Source organism: Mus musculus, chromosome 12 (assembly GCF_000001635.26).
Source record: "Mus musculus strain C57BL/6J chromosome 12, GRCm38.p6 C57BL/6J".
NCBI lineage: Eukaryota > Metazoa > Chordata > Mammalia > Rodentia > Muridae > Mus > Mus musculus.
The window spans coordinates 103,804,982-103,828,020 of record NC_000078.6 but is presented as its reverse complement, the minus strand read 5'-3'; the positions used below and the strand labels follow the sequence as shown (position 1 = coordinate 103,828,020).

The following is a 23,039-nucleotide window of genomic DNA, read 5'->3' as shown; positions in this document are numbered from 1 at the left end:
GGCTCTGTCTCCTCAGCCTCGGTCACCACCCAGCTCTGGGACAGCAAGCTGTGAGTATATTTTTCCCTGGGGAAATATTGGAGGGGCCCCTGAGTCTCTGCACTTCCCAAGCAGGCAGCCTGTCTGGGAGCAGGATAAAGTTAATTGTGCCTGTGGCACCTAGGCCTCTTGTTGCCATGGGAACATCAATCCCTAAGCTTTCTTCTTGAACCTCACTGCCCAGTAGATAGCTAGTATCTTCAGGTGAGAGGAGACAAAGACGTGGAGGGGCCAAGGTGCAGCCACAGCCATTTCCATGTAGACAGTGCCCACCCTTTGCTGGCCTTTCTTGTATGCCCTTTTCCAGCCCTGCTCTTACCCCCTGCATCGTGGATAATCAAGGTAAGACTAGAAGGACAGTGGGAGCTGTGGCACTCCAACTATACCCGAGATGCACATACTAGGACCTCAGCCTGTAGTTCACGGTGGCTGTTCCAAGCATAGTGGCCTGTGAGATCTGTGTGTGTGCATGTGTGTATGTGTGTGTGTGAGAGAGAGAGAGAGAGAAGAGAAGAGAGAGGAGAGAGGAGAGAGAGAAAGAGAGACTTGGCTTGAGACAACTTCCTGAGTGAGCGTGCTAAGGTGTGTGCATGTGTGTATGTGTGTGTGTGTGAGAGAGAGAGAGAAGAGAGAGGAGGGAGGAGAGAGAGAAAGAGAGACTTGGCTTGAGACAACATCCTGAGTGAGCGTGCTAAGGCCTGGGAGATCTGTTTGTGTGCGGGTGTGTGTGTGTGTGTGTTTGTGTGTGTGTGTGTGTGTGTGTGTGTGTGTGAGAGAGAGAGAGAGAGAGAGAGAGAGAGAGAGAGAGAGGAGAGAGAGAGAGAGAAAGAGTGACTTGGCTTGAGACAACATCCTGAGTGAGTGTGCTAAGGTGTCCCATCTCTAAACAAAGCACTCATGTAATATTTTAGCTCCATAGCCCCTCAAGGAGGAGACTACTGGCTTATTCCCATTTTACAGATGAGGAGATGAGGATAATAGTTTGTCCCTATCATACATAGCCTACCATTCAAACTGAGGCAGCTTCTCCAGACTTCAGGCTCCTGATTTTGCTGACTGAGACATCTTCCCCTCTGGGCTGTAGCCTTGGATAGCTTCTAACCTCGCTGCTCTATTAGGCAGAAGAGCTTCACCCCCTCTGGCCAGCCTTGCTCTATGGAGAATGGTTTGGTTTATCATCCTGCTGTTTTGTAATGTAAGCAAGAGCGAGGCGGCCAGATTCACAGGATACAAATATCCTGAAAAAGCCAGAAGCTAATGAGGGGTGCTTCTGGGAGCTCTGCACACTGGCTCTCTGAACCACTCACTTGATCTTCCTCAGGTAACTGATGTTCCAAAAGTAAGGGGTGTAGGGTCACACAGAGGAGCAGCAATCCAGCCTTAGACCTGTCATTTTAGCACTAGTATAGAGTGGAGCCTCAGTAGCCGCTCTCTGCTATCTATTTCAAGTGTTCTGGCTTCAATTTTGTACATAGAAAAGGGCTAGAACCTAGAACTATACTGTGTGAGATTGAACACCAGCTCTTTTTCCAGCTGGTTCTTTGGGGTTGAGAATGTGGCTTAGCCTGTCTGGACCTCAGTTTTTCTCCCTATAAAATAGAACTAATGTGAAGAGAAAGTTAGATGAACTGGGTATAAAACACATTTTGTGAGCATGTCCAAGAGGACTGCAGTTATTGCTTGTGTTTGCACAGTACATGACTGCTATCGATTGGGGGTACACATGGGGGTGATGGGACATGCAACTGACCCAGGGCTGGCATTGACTAGCAGGAGATCATATGTCTATGCTAGTTAATTGTGACTTTGTTCCTGCCACGCCCCGTTCTTTAGAAGACTCCTCTGTGCAAACAGGGGGCTTAAAGAGATGAGGTCATTTGTCCCGGGGCCACTGGCAATAAATGGCAGAGCTGGGCTTCCACAGATTGTGGCCTGCTACAGTTGATTCTCTGGGTCTGCTTGGGTTACCCTTAGTGGATTGTTCATTTTCTCTCTTAGCTACAATGGTACAGAATGAAAAAGGGGAGGTATTGCCTCTCTCTTGCCTCCCAGAGGCCACACCCACCAACCTCTGAATTCAGAATGTCACTATGTGTGATCTCCAGCTTTTTGGCTTCTGTCCCTACACCACAGGATTTTAAGCTTCATCCTCCTTTCCAGTTGTCTGTCTGTCTTCCCTATCTCAAGGACCTCAAGGTCTCAGAGAGTTAGCATGGAGAAAGCAGGGCTCAGGACCCTGGGATTTGAAGGAACAGGACGGGATGCAAAATGTACCTACCTGGATGCTTGAGACCAGAGTCAGGGCCTGTGACACTTCACATCCACTGGCATTGTGATCTGATTAAGAAATGCCTAGGACAGTAGCTGAACACTAAAGGCCTTTCACAAAGTGGATTATCTGAGACTGTAAACCTGCTCCAAATGTGGGTGCTCCATCCCATGGGTGGGAGTCCCAAAAAAAGGAGGCAGTGAGCTGAGCTCTGTCCCTCCCTATCCTGTTTCCTCACCCTCTGAGGGGAGAGCCAGCAGCTGCTTTGGGCTGGGGCCTCCAGCATGCCTTTCCACCAGGAAGCACCATATCCCCTCAAACTGTGGCCGAAATAAACCTCTCCCCACTTAAGTTAATTCTTCTCAACTATTTGACCCAGCCCTGGTTTTCTCAAGTCTGAGACCCAAGCATATTGCTGTGTCAGTCAGTGATGGGGGAAAGGAGGGTGTCTCTCCAGGCCTCAGCCCCTTCATCATCGAAGGAGGAAAAGGGAAAAATGGAAGAGAGTGTGACCACCCTAGCAGGGCCCCCTCTACTTCCCCATGCTGGCCTTCCCTCCTTGAGGCTCAGCAGCCCCCAAACAGAGCATGTCATCTCATCCCCCGTTCCCCCAACCCTGCTAAACAGAGATCCTTGGCACTAAGTCCAATGTCTGGGATGAGGAAATAGTTCAGTCAGTCCAATGCTTAACACCCAAGTCTGAGGACCAGAGTTTGCTCCTTAGAAGCCAAGGCACAAGCCGAGTAAGGAGGCGAGCTTTTGTAATCAACCCCAGCCCCCGGGGAGATGGACACAAGATCATCTCTGCCTTGCTGTCAGCCTCTGACCTGAGGTCACTTGGTATGTTTTCTTGTCACCCTGGAAGGCCCAGCCTCTTGATGAAGTTGAGAAATTTACAAGGGTCTCGCCAAATTAAAACAAGACGTAACAAAAACATCAGGAATGGAAAAATACAGAACTCAATTCAGTGTCTTCTCCAGCCCTAACACACCAGCCTATTTATGAAAATATCAACATGTACTGTACAATCCGTGTTCGGTCTCCAGATTATTTACAGTGAAAGGGCAGAAAGACGTCTGTGTTCTGTTGTGCTATAATGTTGGATAGATACTTTTTACAGGTCAAGGGCAGGCAAAATTCAATATTTCTTGTCTTCAACTTTCCCCCTTCAGGTTTGCAGATCCCAAACTTGAGGGTTTCATTGTATTAAGATGATAATTCTAGCTATATGTCTAGGGAGTGTAGCTCTCTGGGTAGAGTGTTCACATAAGACACATGAAGCCCAGAGCTACATAAACAGGTCATGGTGGTACACACCTTTCATCCCAACACTCTAGAAGTAGAAGGATCAGATGTTCAGGGCCATCCTCATCTAGATGGTTAGTTTAAGGCTAGCCTGAGACATATGAGGTTCTCTCAAAAGAGTAAAATAAAAAGGATGGTGATTTCATTATTGAACTAATAGCTGACTATGTGGTCTGGCTGCCCGAAGATTCTTCATAGACGTGGCCTCAACTTCCCCAATATGATGAGAGCATTGGGCTGTAGACTAGTAGCCTGTGGCATGTCAGAGTAAAGAGAATTCTGTAGACCAGGGAGGCTGGGGCTGGGGTGTGATCTTGACTTTGGCTGTCTGCAGGCAGAGTTTGCCCTCTCTGGTGCAACTCAAGTCTTGCTTCACTCAGCCACGCAACACATTGCCCTTCTCTGACCCCTTTTTCCAACCTCTGAGCTTGCAGCATCTGCCACCCGTCCATCCCCAAGATTGCCCTTTGTGAACTTGTCCATGGAAGATCTGATATGGCAGAGACTTAACGCCCTGAGTTCTCCCAGGCCCACCTTGTAGGACAGGGAAGACAAGGATGAAATCACTTGTCCTGGCTCACACAGCTAGAGGGTGACAGAGCCTGGGTTAGAACTTAGGGCTGTGATGAATAGATGTCCCCACCACACACAAATCCCATATTTAAGCTGAGGCACTAATTTCTGCTCTTCCAGAACTGTGATAGGAATAGTGGCAAGATGGCAGATGGGCTGCAAGAGATGAGGCCAGCACAGCCTTGGGTTGGGATTACAGAGCAGGTCAGAGACAGTCCCTCTTTTAGAGAAAGCCACTAGGGACTGAGGTTCCTTGTGAGGTCTGAGTGTGGACAGTGCCTGCATTCCTCCTCCTCCTCCTCCTCCTCCTCCTCCTCCTCCTCCTCCTCCTCCTCCTCCCCCTCCTCCTCCTCTTCCTCCTCCTCATCCTCCCCCTCCTCTATGCATTTATTTTTAATTTATGTGTATGAGTGTTCTGCTGTGTGTAGTGCCTAAGGAGGCCAGAGGAAGGCTACAGATGCCCTGAAACTATTTCCAGATGGTTGTAACCTGTCATTGGAGGTCCTGGGAATCAACCACAAGCCCTCTTCTAGAGGACCAAGTGTTCCTACCTACTAAGCCATCTCTCCAGCTCATCTGGCTAGTTCTTCCCAACCTTAGACTTCTCTGTGTGCCCAGGTCACCAACATTTATCTCCTCTCCTGTAAGGATCACCACTATATCAACATGCTCTCCCTGGGGACCAGAGGTAGCAGTAGCACCCCCCCATGGATTCTTCCACCTTTGAGTGATTGTTAATCCAGACCACAGCGTTCTTCTTATAATTACTGACAAGTCCACTTCTCACCCGGTGACTTGGTTTCTTCCCTACAAAATGGGTTGGGGACCTGTGCTTCAAGACCATTTCAGGTGGAAACTGAACTGTTGAAAGAAATGGTGAGGAACAGGATCACCCATCAGTACAATGTCTGTCTGTTGTGCTGTCACTTTTTAACTTTGAGTGCATAGTTTAACATCTCCCTTCCCAACAAACTGAAGGGCAATAACAGCTTCCCTGCAGGACCCTGGGAGTTCACACAAGTGAGGGCTCAGGACAACACTGGACAGATGGAGAGCATCCTATCTGATCTTACTTTGTTTTCACACGTGCATTTGTGTGATGTGTGAACAAGTATGTGCAAACACACACCAGTGCATGTGTGTACAAAGGCTTCAAGTTGATATTGGATGATTTCCTCAGCCACTTTCCACCTCATTCTTCAAAGTAGTGTCTCTCAATGAACTTCTCTCAGAGCTTCTTCGAGATTCTGGCTAGCAAAGCCAACCCACCTGTCTCATGGATGTCCGGTCCCTTACTCCCCCCTCCCCTATGCTGGGATTGTAGGTGGCTCCTATGTCCCTATCTTATGTGGGTTCTTGACAGCTAAACTCCTATCCTCACACTTGCCTAACAAGTGCTTTAGCTACAGAACTGTCTCCATTTTTAAAACATTTTTTCTTCAAAGATAGCAGATCAGAACAATGCTTAATCTAGGCTGGGCACAGTGCCTGTTACTAGACCACCACAGTTACTTTGATATTGTGTCAAGTGGTAGCTGATAGGAGTCACCACAGCCCTGACCTTGCATCTCTTTCTGTGTCTTGCAGGAAAATGACTCCCTCCATCTCATGGGGTCTACTGCTTCTGGCAGGCCTGTGTTGCATGGTCCCCAGCTTTCTGGCTGAGGATGTTCAGGAGACAGACACCTCCCAGAAGGATCAGTCCCCAGCCTCCCATGAGATCACTACAAACCTGGGAGACTTTGCCATCAGCCTATACCGGGAGCTGGTCCATCAGTCCAACACTTCCAACATCTTCTTCTCCCCAGTGAGCATTGCCACAGCCTTTGCTATGCTCTCCCTAGGGAGCAAGGGTGACACTCACACGTAGATCCTAGAGGGCCTGCAGTTCAACCTCACACAAACATCGGAGGCTGACATCCACAAGTCCTTCCAACACCTCCTCCAAACCCTCAACAGACCAGACAGTGAGTTGCAGCTGAGCACAGGCAATGGCCTCTTTGTCAACAATGACCTGAAGCTGGTGGAGAAGTTTCTGGAAGAGGCCAAGAACCATTATCAGGCAGAAGTCTTCTCTGTCAACTTTGCAGAGTCAGAGGAGGCCAAGAAAGTGATTAATGATTTTGTGGAGAAGGGAACCCAAGGAAAGATAGTTGAGGCGGTGAAAAAACTGGACCAAGACACAGTTTTCGCCCTGGCAAATTACATTCTCTTTAAAGGTAAGTGGCAGAACCAGCTTGAGTTGGCGTCCATGGAGACACCCATACATATTCTCTAGGACCAGTTTCTGATCTTTCATGACAAGCTGTGGTATTGTTCCATCACGTTCCCTACTCTATGATGTGTAAACTCTGACATCTTTCAAATTATCAATAAAGCTTAGGAATTGGCTTCAAACATCAAGTCCACTGACTTCTTTGAAGGACTGATTGGAGCCTTGGTTGTCCTAATGTTCATCTCCCCTACAAAGGAGAGTTGTAGAATGTGCACTCCTTTCCCAGCTTCAGAACCAACTGTCCTGGTTGTGATGGTCTGAAGAGAGTACCATTCCATGGAGTGTACTTGATCAGCCCCTCTGTTGCATACCACCATTATGACCTCTGGAAACATTGACTTGAATCTGGCCACTCTAATCTATTAGCCTTGATATTGGACCAGCCATTTTACCTGTTTGGGTGTGACTGTCCATATTACAAGGGACAAAGCTAGCCGACTGCTGTGTGGGGAATGAAAGAATTAGGGAGGTTACCCAGTGCACTGACATAAGCACCTGATCAACTAACATCCCAAGCAGGGCCTCCAGCCTGGAAGTCATTAGGTCAAGACTCTCCAGAAATTGGGGTCAAAAGCAGAAGCTGCTCTGGCCTTCATGATTCCCTTGCCACCAAAAGAGTCCTGTGGAGGACACTATCAGGCCAGCACAGCTCAAGACCCAGCACTTCTGTGACAAGTGTAGGTGTCAACTCCACCCCAACCCATTCACCAATTCCTATCCAAAAGGAAGGTGAAGTTAGGATTCCTGCTGTCCTTCTCTTGCTGACAGCCTTGATCTTGGGTCCCTGAGAACTCAGCCCACACTGACAGCTTCAGAGATGGGTCCATGAGACCTGTGTCCACTCCAATGTCCTTGGTGACAGGTTCCCTGGAGCCTCTCCCACTCTCATGGCCTTGTTGATATGTCTCTGAGACTCTAAGGCATTCTGATGGGTTCTTGTTGGTTGTTGCCCAAAGTCCCCACCTACTCCAGTATGCTTGACGGTGGTGGTCTTATACAGCAGATAGACTTCTGCACTGAACCCTTGAATGTAGAAAGGGGCTTGAGGTGCCAGAAAACATTTGTCCTGAGTTATGACTGAATTTCCAATGAGTGTGCCACTCCTGATAAGAAGCTAACAAATAGAATTGTCAGGAATTCCATTTAAAACCCCAAGTCTCCTTTCTATAAGTATATAACAATTATGTAAGATATTTTCTAGTCACCACGGGGATGGTAGCTCTCAGCTTCTGTGGTCTGGAAAGTCTAAGTACTCCTTGAGTCCTGAGTTACCCTCACCAAAGTGCCTGGGCAGCCTAGAAGGCTAGTAGTGTTCCCCCCACCCCCGCCCCGGGCACATGAAAAGTCAATGGGCTGTGTCACCACCTCATTGTCTAAGGTCTGCTCTCACTCTCCCCTCTTCAGGCAAATGGAAGAAGCCATTCGATCCTGAGAACACTGAGGAAGCTGAGTTCCACGTGGACGAGTCCACCACGGTGAAGGTGCCCATGATGACCCTCACGGGCATGCTTGACGTGCACCATTGCAGCACGCTGTCCAGCTGGGTGCTGCTGATGGATTATGCAGGCAACGCCACTGCTGTCTTCCTTCTGCCCGATGATGGGAAGATGCAGCATCTGGAGCAAACTCTCAGCAAGGAGCTCATCTCTAAGTTCCTGCTAAACAGGCACAGAAGGTGACACCCAGACAGAGACCTTCCCTGAGTGTCCCAAAGGACAGAAAGTGCTTGCAGAGGGTGGACTCTAATACAAGGGCACAGCTAAGTGTATAGGCCAGAAATAGAGCTCTCTGGGCAAGTTTGCAGGGCAAGGCTCTGTTCCTGTCAGTCCTCCACATTGCTGCTAGGTCTCCAGGACCCAGCTGTCCTAGAGCGTGCTCCACAGATCAGAGGACCTGTGCACTCTGAGTTCTGGGCTCTGCTGCCTGTGAGAAACCATGAGCTACATGGAACTTCTGGCAGTCCTGAGGTTAAGTGTGTTAAGTCCAGAGGTTGTATCCTTCCTTCCTGGCCAGGCCTCTGATTAGGTCTAAAACCAATAAAAGTGCAGAGAAGCAGATAAGGCTAAGACCAGAGTGGGTACCAGATCCTGAGGGCTGGTCAGACCCTATTGGGCACTTCTCTTTCCCTGTAGTTTACCTTTCAGCCCTATGAGGGTGAGGGGAATGTCACTCAGCTGCACTGGCCCTAGCTCCCCTGAGAGAATCAGATCCAAGGGGGATCCCTTGCTCTAGAGGAGGGATTGACCAAACACAACAGGTCACAGTGAGGCTTGGCTCCCTGTAAAAACCCTGAATCTGCCTGGAGGGCTTCTTGAAGAAGGTGGCATTTCAGGGGCTTCCAGGAGCTTGAGCTTTGAAATCCCACTGATTTTTACCTTCTCTTCTGCTGGAAGGTGACCATGGAAAAGGGAAGCACGGGAAGGTGGTTTCATGTCCTGCTGGGTTAGTGGCACATTCAGTTTGAGAACCAGCCAGAAATAATTCCACAACTGGGTGGATCTTGACAGAAACCAGAAATCCCATGAAACTCCTATAATTTTAACTCTTACCTGACCACCAGGTTAGCCCAGATCCACTTCCCCAGACTGTCCATTTCTGGAGAATATAACTTGAAGACACTCATGAGTCCACTGGGCATCACCCAGATCTTCAACAATGGGGCTGACCTCTCCGGAATCACAGAGGAGAATGCTCCCCTGAAGCTCAGCCAGGTGACCATGGCAATGTCATGATGTCCTGTGTGACTGACTGTAGGGCAGCACAGGATGTGGAGATAGTTCAGAGCAAGGCTGGGGAGGACGAAAAGGATGAATACAGATTCCGGGCTAAGGTCTTTCTGAGGACTGTCAGGATTCACTTGGCTAGGGTGTGGTCAGATGTCACCTGGGAGGGTCTTCTTATGCAGATGGAATTGTGGGCCCTTCCCTGAGCTGTAGTCCCAATCCTTGGTTTCATCATTATCTGGAGAATTTGACTTTTGGACTCAGATTACAAATGTTCACATAGAGGTTTAGGCCTGGTGACCTCAAGAGGGTGCTCTGGAATCATCCATTCCAGATACTTAGAGCTATTAGTGAAACATCCATTTATAAGTATGATTTCAGAGAATTTAAAGGCAGTTCAGAATGGGCAGAATATTCTTAAGAGTTTGGACATCAAAGGTCATCCTCAAAACCATGTCACAATGTGCTCACAGCTACACACTGAACAGGGACACTTGCATAGAGGACATAAAGTTCCTCTCTCTGAAGCTCTGAACTGCATCCCAGGCCATGAGAGATGGAATCAGGAAGGGAGAACAGAGGGGAATGGACCAAGGCAGGCGAAGAGTGGGAGAGGAGGAGCGTTCTTAAGTGGTCACCGTGAAAGGGGTCTGGGGGAAGAGCAGGAAGAGATGGAGGGAGACACTCCCTAGTGAAGTCTTCCCTGGGTGAGTCCCATGTGAGACATAGATCCAGCCAGGAATGGTAATCACCCTACCTGCAACTGGGCCTCTGCTTCTCTCTCCACAGGCTGTGCATAAGGCTGTGCTGACCATCGATGAGACAGGAACAGAAGCTGCAGCAGCTACAGTCTTACAAATGGTTCCTATGTCTATGCCCCCTATCCTGCGCTTCGACCACCCTTTCCTTTTCATAATATTTGAAGAACACACTCAGAGCCCCATCTTTTTGGGAAAAGTGGTAGATCCCACACATAAATGACCACCTAAGATGTCATCCTTCCTTCTGAATTGGGTTCCTTCCATTAAACACAGGCTGGCCTGGCTTGTGCCTGAAGCTACAGCAAGTCCTTGACTCTGTGGGTTTTTGTGTGTGTGTGTGTGTGTGTGTGTGTGTGTGTGTGTGTGTGTGTGTGTGTGTGTGTGTGTGTGTGTGTGTGTGTGTGTCTTAATGCCCTGAGTTTGTTGTGGACTTGAGATCATAGTATGTCTTGATATCTACTCCAGCCATGCAAATAGGTTGTGGGTAGAGGACTGTGGCTGAGACCACAGACTCTGGTCCTGGAACCATCTGCTCTAAAAAAAAATGAATCTGCCATCTCTGGAAAATGGAGAGGACATGCTCAATGACTCAGGGTCCAGCAAAAGCCCATGTCCTCTAGTGATTTCTTTTCCTCTGCCCTCTGCCACAGGCTGGTGTCCCTCCCACTGCTAGTGGGGCCACAGCCCATGGTGATCACCCCGGGCTCTCAGAGTTGCCAGTTCAGGGTCCAGCTGTCAGCTTTGCCATCTTCCTATTCCATCAAGGCTAGGTCACTTCCCCTCTCATTCCAACATGTCACCTCACCATGGCTAGCCCCTCCATCTTACCTGCAATTTCCTGAGAATGGCTAGGGGAGATTGTTGGCCAAGGCTGCTGTATGACTTTTCCCAGAGAGATATGAACAAATGTCTGGTCGCCCCAGACATGGTGCCAATGGTATCACTGCATTCAAGTCTAGCATGGTGAACCAATGTGTTTATTGCATGTAATTTATATGGCTCAAGTGCAGCTGCATCACTGAAAATCCCACCCCTAGCATGAGTGACAGCTCATGATAGGTGCATCCTGGGAGCACCCTTGAACAACTTGGCAGAGAACCTGCAGAAGTCATTTCTTTCCCCAGATATTGCTTACTGCTTTCCTGTAGTCAGGGAGGGGCTTGTAGGTCAGGGAGGACCTATCCCATACTTTTTATAGGCTTCCTGAACCTTTTTCTCTGCTATCGTATGGGGTCCTCCCATCTCCCTTCAGAGGAGAATGTTTCAGGACAAAGCAAGTCGCTACACAACTGAGCCCGTCTTCCATGGAGCAGGAGCAGGACCCTAATCTGCTCCTTGTTGTTTCTGTCTGCCAAGGTGTTTAGGAGAGGGGTTCACACATTTCCTAGAAGCAACCCCTCTCCCAGTGTGCAGGGTGGGCATCTCTGGGTCTCAAGTGCACAGGCATAGCAGGCCTGGTTCTATTTACTCCATGTCCCCCATCTTCATCTTCAGTTACAGGACCATGGTCTGTGGGTGGCTTCAAACGGCCATCACAAGGAGAACCCAGGGTTTCTCCATGATCACTTCTGTCTCTCAAATAACATCCATGCCCCAGCTCCTCCCATCTCTGTCCTCCTCACTGCCTTTCAGAGATAGTCACATCTCTATAGCTGCAGCAGGAGGCAAACTTGAAATCCATCCTGGTCACCAGGCCAGACAAACCCAATGATTCCAACATCTGTAAGTCCATTGGATGGTGCAGAGTGGACCTGCTGTCCGAATCTACCAGAATGCTCCTATTTTGGAAATATCCTTCCCATCCTAGGCTGATTTAGGAATCCTACCAGCTTCTCTCAGATCAAGAATAGACAAATAAGCAAAGCCTAAGTCTCAGAGCTCCCTGTTAGTGTAAGAGGTCGCATCTGTGCAGTTTCATATTGTTTAGCCTATTGCTGGGTCCTGACTTGTGTCTAAAAAAAGGGCATATTCATCTCAGGGGCTCCAACCTCCTCAGTTGCTTCTGATGACACAAACTCTAGCAATCACCTGCAGGAAGGATTTTAACCATGAAGGCCCTGTGATCTGTATTCTGAGGTCCCTGCTGTGTGTGTCCTAACTGAAGCTGGGAAATGTCTCAGAACATTTCAGAACATCACTGAGGATCAGAATTTGAACTGACAGGAGGTTCTGGTTCAGGAACTGCCCCCCTAAGACCATGACAGCAGGCTGGGGGCAGGAGTAGCTTTGTTGTTCACCTTTATGACTGGCTGCATGTCAGGCTGACACCCCAGGTTTTTACTAATGTGGTGTCCTGGGATGGCCACACCATGATGCTGGCTGCAGATGAGATGTGCTCCCATTCACCCCATCTGAAGATGAGGACAATGAGGTTCTAGGAGGTTGTTTCCCTCCTGCTAAGTCATGTGACTAGTAAGGAACAAAACCAGTTTCCTGGGAGGCACTGGCTCCTAGAAACCTCAAAAGCTCCGTTCACTGCTGACTGCATAGGGATCTAATCCCTCCACACCCTGGGAGGCAAGCCAGGGCATCTTCCTGCAATACCCACCCCAACTTCCAGGGAGACAGCAGAGCTCCTATTCCTATCCATCTATGTTGCCAGGTATTTTCTGACACCCCAGTGTTGCAGGTTAACTGAGTTGCTCTGTGTAGCCAGCCCCGGATGCAGGTCTTCTAGTTCCAGGTCTACCTGCCTGCTGTCCTCACACCCCATCCACCTAGCATCCGACCTACCAGCTACCTCAATTTCTCTGGCCCAATTGAAGCTACCAGCAGAGTGGCTGCAGGGACTAGGTATTCTAGTCTTGTTCCTCCACAGAAAGGGACATCTTCGGCTCCGGTACAGGTGAGATGGAAGCATAAAAACAGAAGCAGTATGTGTCGAAACAATAATGGCCTTACATGCTCTATCTCTGTGTGGTGTGGCCCAGTCTAACAGGCTGCTTCAGGACACTTTGAGGAGGAAGGAAGGGAGGCACCATTAGCTAAGTCAGAGGGGGATGCTTTTCCATGCCAAGCCAGATGAACTGGAATTTCCAGTTTTCAGGAGAAGTGACCCTGACCCTCTGGGCCCCTTATCTGCATGAAAAGAGTCTCTCCAGCAGATGGACAAAGAGTCAGCTATAGTGACAAACAGATACACACACACACAAGAGAGGTGTTGGATCTGAATGTAATGTTCCAGTCAAGCATCAGACTTTTTATAATACAGAGTAAATTGCATATCATAACAAAATAAGGTACATTGAAGTTTTCCAGGTGCAAGAGGAGTGACTTCAAAAGGAACCAGATAAATGTTTACCCTAGAGATTAACACCTCTGCCTTGGGTGGCCCTGTTTCAGGCAAGAGTTTTACACTTTAGTGTTAATAGCACCAGGGGGTTATTAACTCTTGACAGGCTTTAGTGTCACTGAACCCGAAATTCTCTAGGCCTCCTTAAATATTATCTAGTCTGAAGAATCCTCATAATTAGGATAGTATAATAACTCACTCTTGGTATGGAATGTAGTCAGTAAGAAAGTTATTATCTCAGTGAGAATTTTAGTCTCTTACTGTAGACAACTGAGTAAATGGCTTTGATTTATTTAGTGCTTAATTAGTTGCTGAATAGGTTAAGCTCCTTCCTGTTATCTGGGATCTAGGAACACTGGGAAAGGCTTTAGCTAACTCAGGATACAATCTTAAAAGGCATTTACAATAAAGTAATACTAAGTAGAGAGCACCTGGATCCATACACTAGACTAATGAGGGTTTAGAAAATTAATTTTATGGGTTAGGGGGATGGCCAAAGCTCCAGGAGTAAGTTTCCTTGAAACTCTTTCCTCATGAGAAAGCTTTCAGACTTTCATCTGTCAAGCTGACTCCACCGGAGTGCTGTGGCAAAGAAGCCAGTGAGCTCTGAAATCCTTCCCTTCTGTTCAGTTTTCTTTTATTTATGGTAACCAATACCATGGATCTGCTCCAATGTGCCAGAGCTTATTGTAGGAGCTCAGGCCAAACCCATAATTTTTTCATGAGTTGTGTACAAAACTAGCGACGGACATTTGTCCAAAACTAAGCACAGACATATGTCCCATCCTGGGGTCAGAAGCCTGAGGATTGGCTCACTCTGAAGGAGTGATGCAACTATGGCCATGGGTCAGTACAGAACCTGGCATGGGGTCTGCATACAACTCACACTTTGAGAGCTCTGAGAAATAAGCTACAGCAGACACCTGCAGGATTTGGTAGCATAATTGAATTTGTTTCTTTTTTTTCTTTTTTAATATTTTTTATTAGGTATTTTATTCATTTACATTTCCAATGCTATCCCAAAAGTCCCCATACCCCCCCACTCCCTTACCCATCCACTCCCATTTTTGGCCCTGGCATTCCCCTGTACTGAGGCATATAAAGGTTGCATGACCAATGGGCCTCTCTTTCCACTAAAGGCTGACTAGGCCATCTTCTGCTACATATGCAGCTAGAGACAAGAGCTCCAGGGTACTGGTTAGTTCATAATGTTGTTACACCTACAGGGTTGCAGATCTCTTTAGCTCCTTGGATACTTTCTCTAGCTCCTCCATTGGGGTCCCTGTGATCTATTCAATAGCTGACTGTGAGCATCCACTTCTGTGTTTGCTAGGCCCCGGCATAGTCTCATAAGAGACAGCTATAGAAGGGTCCTTTCAGCAAAATCTTGCTAGTGTATGCAGTGGTGTCAGCGTTTGGAAGCTGATTATGGGGTGGATCCCTCGATAAGGCAGTCTCTAGATGGTCCATTCTTTAGTTGCAGCTCCAAACTTTGTCTCTGTAATTCCTTCCATGGGTGTTTTGTTCCCAATTCTAAGAAGGGGCACAGTGTCCACACTTTGGTCTTCATTCTTCTAGAGTTTCATGCATTTGACAAATTGTATCTTATATCTTGGGTATCCTAAGTTTTGGGCTATATCCACTTATCAGTGAGTACATATTGTGTGAGTTCCTTTGTGATTGGGTTACCTCACTCAGGATGATGCCCTCCAGGTCCATCCATTTGCCTAGGAATTGCATAAATTCATTCTTTTTAATAGCTGAGTAGTACTCCATTGTGTAAATGTACCACATTTTCTGTATCCATTCCTCTGTTGAGGGGCATCTGGGTTCTTTCCAGCTTCTGGCTATTATAAATAAGGCTGCTATGAACATAGTGGAGCATGTGTCCTTCATACCGGTTGGGATATTTTCTGGATATATGCCCAGAAAAGGTATTGCTGGATCCTCCGGTAGTACTATGTCCAATTTTCTAAGGAACCGCCAGACTGATTTCCAGAGTGGTTGTACAAGCTTGCAATCCCACCAACAATGGAGGAGTGTTCCTCTTTCTCCACATCCTCACCAGCATCTGTTGTCACCTGAATTTTTGATCTTAGCCATTCTGACTGGTGTGAGGTGGAATCTCAGGGTTTTTTTGATTTGCATTTTCCTGATAATCAAGGATGTTGAACATTTTTTCAGGTCCTTCTCTGCCATTCGGTATTCGTCGGGTGAGAATTCTTTTTTCAATTCTGAGCCCCATTTTTTAATGGGGTTATTTGATTTTCTGGAGTCCACCCTCTTCAGTTCTTTTAATTATTGGATATTAGTCCCCTACCTGATTTAGGATTGGTAAAGATCCTTTCCCAATCTGTTGGTGGTCTTTTTGTCTTATTGCCAGTATCTTTTGCCTTACAGAAGCTTTGTAGTTTCATGAGTTCCCATTTGTCGATTCTCGATCTTACAGCACAAGCCATTGCTGTTCTATTCAGGAATTTTTCCCCTATGCCCATATCTTCGAGGCTTTTCCCCACTTTCTTCTCTATAAATTTCAGTGTCTCTGGTTTTATGTGAAGTTCCTTGATCCACTTAGATTTGACCTTAGTACAAGGAGATAGGAATGGATCGATTTGCATCCTTCTACATGATAACAACCAGTTGTGCCAGCACCATTTGTTGAAAGTGCTGTCTTTCTTCCACTGGATGGTTTTAGCTCCCTTGTCGAAGATCAAGTGGCCATAGGTGTGTGGGTTCATTTCTGGGTCTTCAATTCTATTCCATTGGTCTAATTGTCTGTCACTATACCAGTACCATGCAGTTTTTTATCACAATTGCTCTGTAGTAAAGCTTTAGGTCAGGGATGGTGATTCCACCAGAGGTTCTTTTATCCTTGAGAAGAGTTTTTGCTATCCTAGGTTTTTTGTTATTCCAGGTTAATTTGCAGATTGCTCTTTCTAATTCATTGAAGAATTTAGTTGGTATTTGATGGGGATTGCATTGAATCTGTAGATTGCTTTTGGCAAGATAGCCATTTTTATAATGTTGATCCTGCCAATCCATGAGCATGGGAGATCTTTCCATCTTCTGAGATCTTCTTAAATTTCTTTCTTCAGAGACTTGAAGTTCTTATCATACCACATTTTTTTGTATCCATTCCTCTGTTGAGGGGCATCTGTGTTCTTTTCAGTTTCTGGCTATTACGAATAAGGCTGCTATGAACATAGTGGAGAATGTGTCTTTATTACCAGTTTTAACATCTTCTGGATATATGCCCAGGAGAGGTATTGTGGGATCCTTCAGTAGTACTATGTCCAATTATTTGAGAAACCGCAAATAACACCATTTAAAAATGGGGCTCAGAGCTAAACAAAGAATTCTCACCTGAGGAATACCGAATGGCTGAGAAGCACCTGAAAAAATGTTCAGCATCCTTAATCATCAGGGAAATACAAATCACAGCAACCCTGAGATTCCATCTCACACCAGTCAGAATGGCTAAGATCAGAAATTCAGATGACAGCAGATCCTGGCGAAAATGTAGAGAAAGAGGAACACTCCTCCATTGTTGGTGGGATTCCAAGCTTTTGTTTGTTTCTGATGCGTGACAGGTTTACTTTGTCAACTTAACAGGATCTAGAGTCACCTTGGAGTGATCCTGAACCTGTCATTCAGGGAGGTCCTAGCTTAGGTTAGCTGAGATGGGAAGTCCTGTCTAAATGTAGGTGGAACTTTTCTATAAAAGGATGAGGGTAGCCACCTAGGAGACTGTAGAGTTCAGTCCTTACCATGAAAAAGGAATTGAACCACTGGGAAAGAGAGAAGACCTAACCACAGAGAAGGAGAAACAACAGCTATGTATATATTTGGTGTGGGAGAAACCTAAGTCTGGAGATCCACTAAACAGACAGTGACTTGGGGGTTTCATAGTGCCCCTGGGTCCTCCCTTCTCCCCTTCTGGTCCTGTTTAGATTCTTGCTCCTGTACCTCTTGCCGTTTGTTCTCGAAACATTTTTTGACGAGAGGGAACCATATTAGGAAGTCCACTTTCACTTTCCTTGTCTATCTATGTCTCTCTGACTCTCCTTTAACCCTGTGGGACTCTGGACTGTGTAAAAGGAGGGAGTAGGCTCAGTACCAGCATACATAGCTCTCTGCATCCTGATTATGTATGCAGTGTGACCAGGTACCTCAGGGTCCTGCAGTCACTCTATCCACACCAAGGGAGGATGTAGCTCCTCAAACTGCGCCAGAGTAAAGGCCTGTATCCCCCCTCCCTCCCTCCCTCTCTTCCTTCTTCCTTCCTTTCAGTAACTTTTGTTAACCTTTTGTTTCAGCAACAATGGAGAAACTTCCTGTATCAATCACTGCATGAACACCAGAAATGTGTAAGAACATAGGAGCCCAATAAATGTGCCTCCTGCTCAGCCACCAAGTTCATGGACCCTTGGGACAGTCACCTGAGTCTACTGGGTAGGACCTGATGCAATGGCTCCATTTCCAACACCATTTCCAGGTGTCAACCCAGGGTGATGTGTGATTGTCTTGGACTTAGTTCTCTCGCCTGGAAAATGAGACAAACCCTGGGCTCCAGGAAACTGGAATTTCCCCAGGAATTTCACCTGCTAGGGGAAGGAAAAGGTCACATCTGTCCTGGGAATAGATAGATGGGGGATAGAGGTAACCTCTCTCCTAGGAAAAGATTTTCTACAGCTCTGAGAATTTATTACATTGCCCTATTGGAGGGAGCTGAGACAAGGATAACAGGTGGGGCCATAGGATAATGGGTGGGACCATAGGGATAATGTGTGCAGCCATAGGGATAATGGGTGGGTCCATAGGTTGACCCAGGCTTCTTTGCTTAACCAAATCCTCATTTCAGGACCCTGGTGAGCTAGGGTCAGGAAGACTATCTCTGGGCTTCCATTCCCTTTTCTAGTGTGGATACCAAAGAAATAAATCTCTTGACTTTTCAATAGTACTCAACTGTTTAATTGGCCTATTGGGGATGAGTGGGCACACCAAGTTTGTTAGGATTTTCAGAGTCCCCGCTCTAAAGCTAAGGATTCCCAAGCTATTCAGGACAAGGCACACATTTTGGGTGCCAGCTGCTCAAAGCAGGTTTACTCCAGACGGTGCCACGCAGCTGCTGAAGTGATTGCACCTGAGGGGATCTTTCTTGACCTTCCACTTCAGCAGGCTTCCACAGTTTTCCCACCTCTATCCTAGGAAAATAGAGAAGTAAGAACCTAAACTTTCTTTTAGACTCTCAAGGTTTGACCCTTGGTAACTTCCTTCTTACTTCAGGCACCTCAGGTTTGTCATCCTTCCATTTACAGTCTCCTTTGAGCTACCTGAGATATTTTTAAACCATTTTGTAGACTTGTTAGAGTTTACCTAAGCTGCTTCCATTTTGCTGAACCCCTTACCTGTCTTGGCTCAGAGGAAGCCCCTTTGAGCAAGGTTGGCTTTCTGTTGTGTAACTTTGGCATCTGATACCTACTGGGGAAGGTTGATACATGTTAGTCTTTGCAGGAGGGTCTTTATGAAGCCATTGAGGGGTCTGGGGTGGACATTTGAGACAGAGAGACAAGGGTGACCAGGGGCTCTCTACTGTGATCTGTCAAACCATGGAAAATATCAAGTCTATCCTGATGCCATCTGGGACAGAGGCATAGGATCATTTTCTCAGATGATTAAATAATTAAAAGAAAGAAAGGGAGGTTTGAGAAGTTTCTTATTTCCATTTTTATTGCCAAGGCAACCTATAAAAGAAGGCATTTTAATTGTAGGCTTGCTTACAGTTTCAGGGGGTGAGTGGATGGCCATTATTATTGTGGGAAACATGGCAGCAGGCAGGGAGACATGTATGCATGGCACTGGACCAGGAACTAAGAGCTTATATCCGATGCACAAATGGAAGACAGAAACAGAGATGGAGATAGGGGAGTGGGGTGAACTGCAATAGCTTGGAATTCTGACACCTCAGAGCCCACCTCCATTGACAAGTCTCCTCCAGTGAAGCCGCACATCCTAATTCTTTCGAACCAGCTTTACCACCTGGGAACCAGAGCACTCAAATGTTTTATTCAGGGTGAAAGTAAGGGAAAGTCGGCTCCTTTGAAAAGAGAAATGCAGAATGAGAATCCACCTTTTGTCCCAGCCAAGGAATCAGTTAGTTATGGATCAGTTATAGTTGTTATAAAGAGCTCTTAGAGCCTTGCCTTAAAGACACTAGGTTTCAAACTGACAAAGGGAAATGGACTTACTATAGTTTAATCAAACCAAGGAGAAAAAGAGTCCCAGTTGCTCATGGTCTTTTCCATAACAATGTTAAGAACTGAACAGATGATATTTAGCTGTGTGGTGGTTTGAATGGGAATGGCTGCCATAGTCTCACAGATTGAAATGCCTGGTTATTAGGCAGTGGCACTACCTGAGGAGGATTAACAGATGTGGGCTTCTCAGAGGAAACAAGCTATTTGTGATGGACTTTGAGGTTTCAAGAGCCCAAACCAGGCCCAGTGTTACCTGCAGATCCAGATGTAGAACTCCCAGTTCTTTCTCCGGCACCATGTCTGCCTGTGTGTCACCATACACCCTGCCACGATGACAATGGACTAAACTTCTGAAACTGCAAGCCAGCACCAATTAAACGGTTTACTTTATAGGAGTGGCTGTGGCCATGGTGTTTCTTCACAGCAAAACTAAGTAAGACACTACACAACACAAGCCAGGAAATCCACTATGTCAGCCCAAGTTATCAGAATTGTGTGAGATCTCTTCTGGGAAGGTAAGTCCCTGCCACTAAGGCTAGCCTCAAGGCTTCCAGCTTTCCCTTAGCCCAACATGGAATTCCTGGGAAACTAATTATTTAGAGTCCATTGTTTCAATAATTTCATAACAGAAGTCTTTTTCTTCTAAATTTCTTTTCTCCTGTCAGTTTGGGTACAATGTGTACCTACTGCCTTCTCTGAGCCACAGTTTCCATGACGATATCTTCCACTTTACTCTCAGGTCATGTGGCTCTAATTGGTTGGCTGAAATGACAGCCAGGCCCTCAGGTTATAGCAGTGCATGGCACAGTCCCATGGCCAGCCCCAAAATAAGCCCCAGGCTCTCCCCAAAAGTCTCTACCACATCCCCTCCCCTGAAATCAACTTGTAAGTGTCCAGGGAAAGACCTCAAGGGACAGCCAGTGTTACACACCCAGCCTGTAACCTTCCTGCTGGCCTCAGCTAACTCTATGCAGTAAGTCCTTCACCTTCCTCATCTCGAGTCCTCAGGGTGGGCATTGCCAGCCTCCATCTCCTGGGCTCAATATCCCATTCATACCAAGGCAGCCAGCTCAGCTACAGTGGACAAAAGTCAGGAGAACAAAGGTCTTGCTTTATGTATCAGCACACAATACACCCACAGTGTGTGCTGGGAAGGTAACTGGCTTCTGGTCTTGGATCTCTTGCCTTTTTCTGTTCTCTACTTAGAGAGACAAGAAGCTATCTTGGGCAAGCTTACCTCCTGCCAGGCACATGACCTGTTTCAGGGATTCTCCTTAGGGTTACCATTCTGAGCCAGAAACCCAGCCATGGGCTCAGTGACTCACTCTATGAACATGTACTCCTCCAACTACCTTATAGGAGAAAGGAGACTTTCAGGTCTGGATTTTCAGAGGTAAATTACAGAGTACAGTCTGTGTCCTTGTTCCTCTTCCTTTAAGCTCACTTTCCTCCACAGGGACACACACCTTGATCTCCTAGTGAGAACTTCTAAACCTCAAAGGAGCACTAACTCTTAGAATAGCTGCCCCACTCTGTCCCCGCTTTTTCTTTTGGGTTCATCAGTCCTGGTTAGTCCTAGTTGTTAAGTTTGTTAAACACCCAACCCCACTTCCCCCATGAACTTCCCTGACGTTGTATTTGAGTGTTCTTCATGACACGTTTGCAGTTATTACATTTACACTACCAGGAAGAGTGGCCTGCTGTCCTCTGTGCCCAGCTTTGAGTAGCAGTCCAGGTCCTGGGCTCAAAAGAGGGAATTGGAGAGACTGGGGACAGAGGGAGCTGACTGTGGCCTAGAGTTTCCAGATTCTGGTCTCTATCAAAGGAAGGATTCAGAGATAAGATCAAATAGGGAGGAAAGATGGGAGGAAGTTTATTAGATTCCAATCACACATTCAGGAGCAGTATGGGCTTCTGAGGCAAGTAGCATCTCCTCACCAGGCCTTTAGAGAGCTCATTTGATGGATACCTCAGTGGAGGGTAGGATTGTTCAAGGGGGAGGTGCAGACTATGTGAGTTCTATAAATAGCTCTGAATTTTCTTGAAAAAAAAAGTTTGATCTCCATTCTGTCCTTATATGGAAGCTACAGATGTGGCATGGCATCAGATGCATGATGGGAGAGGCAATCTTGCAAAGCTAGTGACACAGAGGTATTGTTAAAATAAAGCAAAAGATCAGTCTTGTTGGTCCACTTGGGTTGGGGTGGTGTGCTGTTATAATATGGCTTCACACTCTCCTCAGCTCTCAGCCACTGTGGGATTTGCCCCCTTGGTTTATTATTCATGTCAATCCTACCTTGTCAGGTCCTGTAGTACACATCAGTACCCCGGGGGACTTCTCTAGCAGCACACAGAGCACATGATCAGAAGCTACAGGCCTGTCTGGCCCCACTTCATCCTAATCTGCTTTGTGCCCTTAAGCAAGTTACTTACTTGTTCTGAACCATATTAAAGCCATTTTAAAAATGAAGAGAGCAAGATGGCCCAGAGGTAATGATTGTAAATGGCTAAAGCCCCAGAGCTATGTCATAGGCTCCTGATCAGCAGTAATCCCCAAATAGCATTAAAGGAAGAAAGGAAGGAAAGGAAAGAGGGAGGGAAAGAAGGACGGAAGAAAGGAAGGTGAGAAGGAAGGAAAGAAGGAAGATAGATCTATGTGGTCTACCATATGATAGTTGGGAGAAAAGGAAGATGTCAGAAGTACATGCCATCTGAGAAACCTGGCAGAGACTTTGACTAGATTTTATCACAGCTGCTCTGTGCTCTGGCTGTGCATTGTGGGAATGATCTATCCTCTTTGGCCAGTAACTTCTCTGCAAATTACATAATGGGGACAAAGTAAAGCCACTCTTGACTGCTATGAAGCACAGCGAGTGACTCTGATGATTTCTGCTAATTGTCAACTTGTGAAAACAATCTAAAATCACTTGGCAAATGAGTTTCAGTGAGGAATTATCTAGACTGGGTTGACCCATGAACTTGCCTGTGGAGATTATTTTGATTACATTAATTGAGGCAGTCCATTGTGGATAGCACTATTCCATGGTGAGCTTGTCTTTGGGTATTATTTTGAGTGTGTTAATTGAGGTCATCCACTGTGGGTGGTACCATTCCATAGGCTGGGAATTCTGGACTGGGCAAGGATGGAAAAACATGAGCTCTAACATGCATGCATTCATTGGTCCTTCCTTCTATGGTTCATGCAATATGACCAGCTGCTTCAAGTTCCTATAGCCTTGACTTCCCCACCATGATTGACTGTACATTGAACTGTGATCTACAATAAACCTTTACAAAATTAAGTTGCTTTTTTTTCAGAGTATTTTATCACAGTAACAGAAACGTAACTAAGACATTGACCTTGAACATAAATCTTAATCTCTCTGGGCCTTGGTTTCCTCATCAGTAATTGGTGGATAGTAGTCATCACCACACAGAACAGTGACAAGAAGGCCTGTGACAGTTCTAGACATTGAAAGTCAGGAGGTACATTTTCTTTCTTTTCTTTCTTTTTTTTAAGTATAGAATAGAGTTTATTCAGGGCA

The 23,039-nt window shown here is 46.5% G+C and overlaps 1 pseudogene; it reads left to right on the top strand.

Moving 5' to 3' along the window:
- Gm8893 (predicted gene 8893) lies at positions 5,760-10,250 on the top strand (annotated as a pseudogene).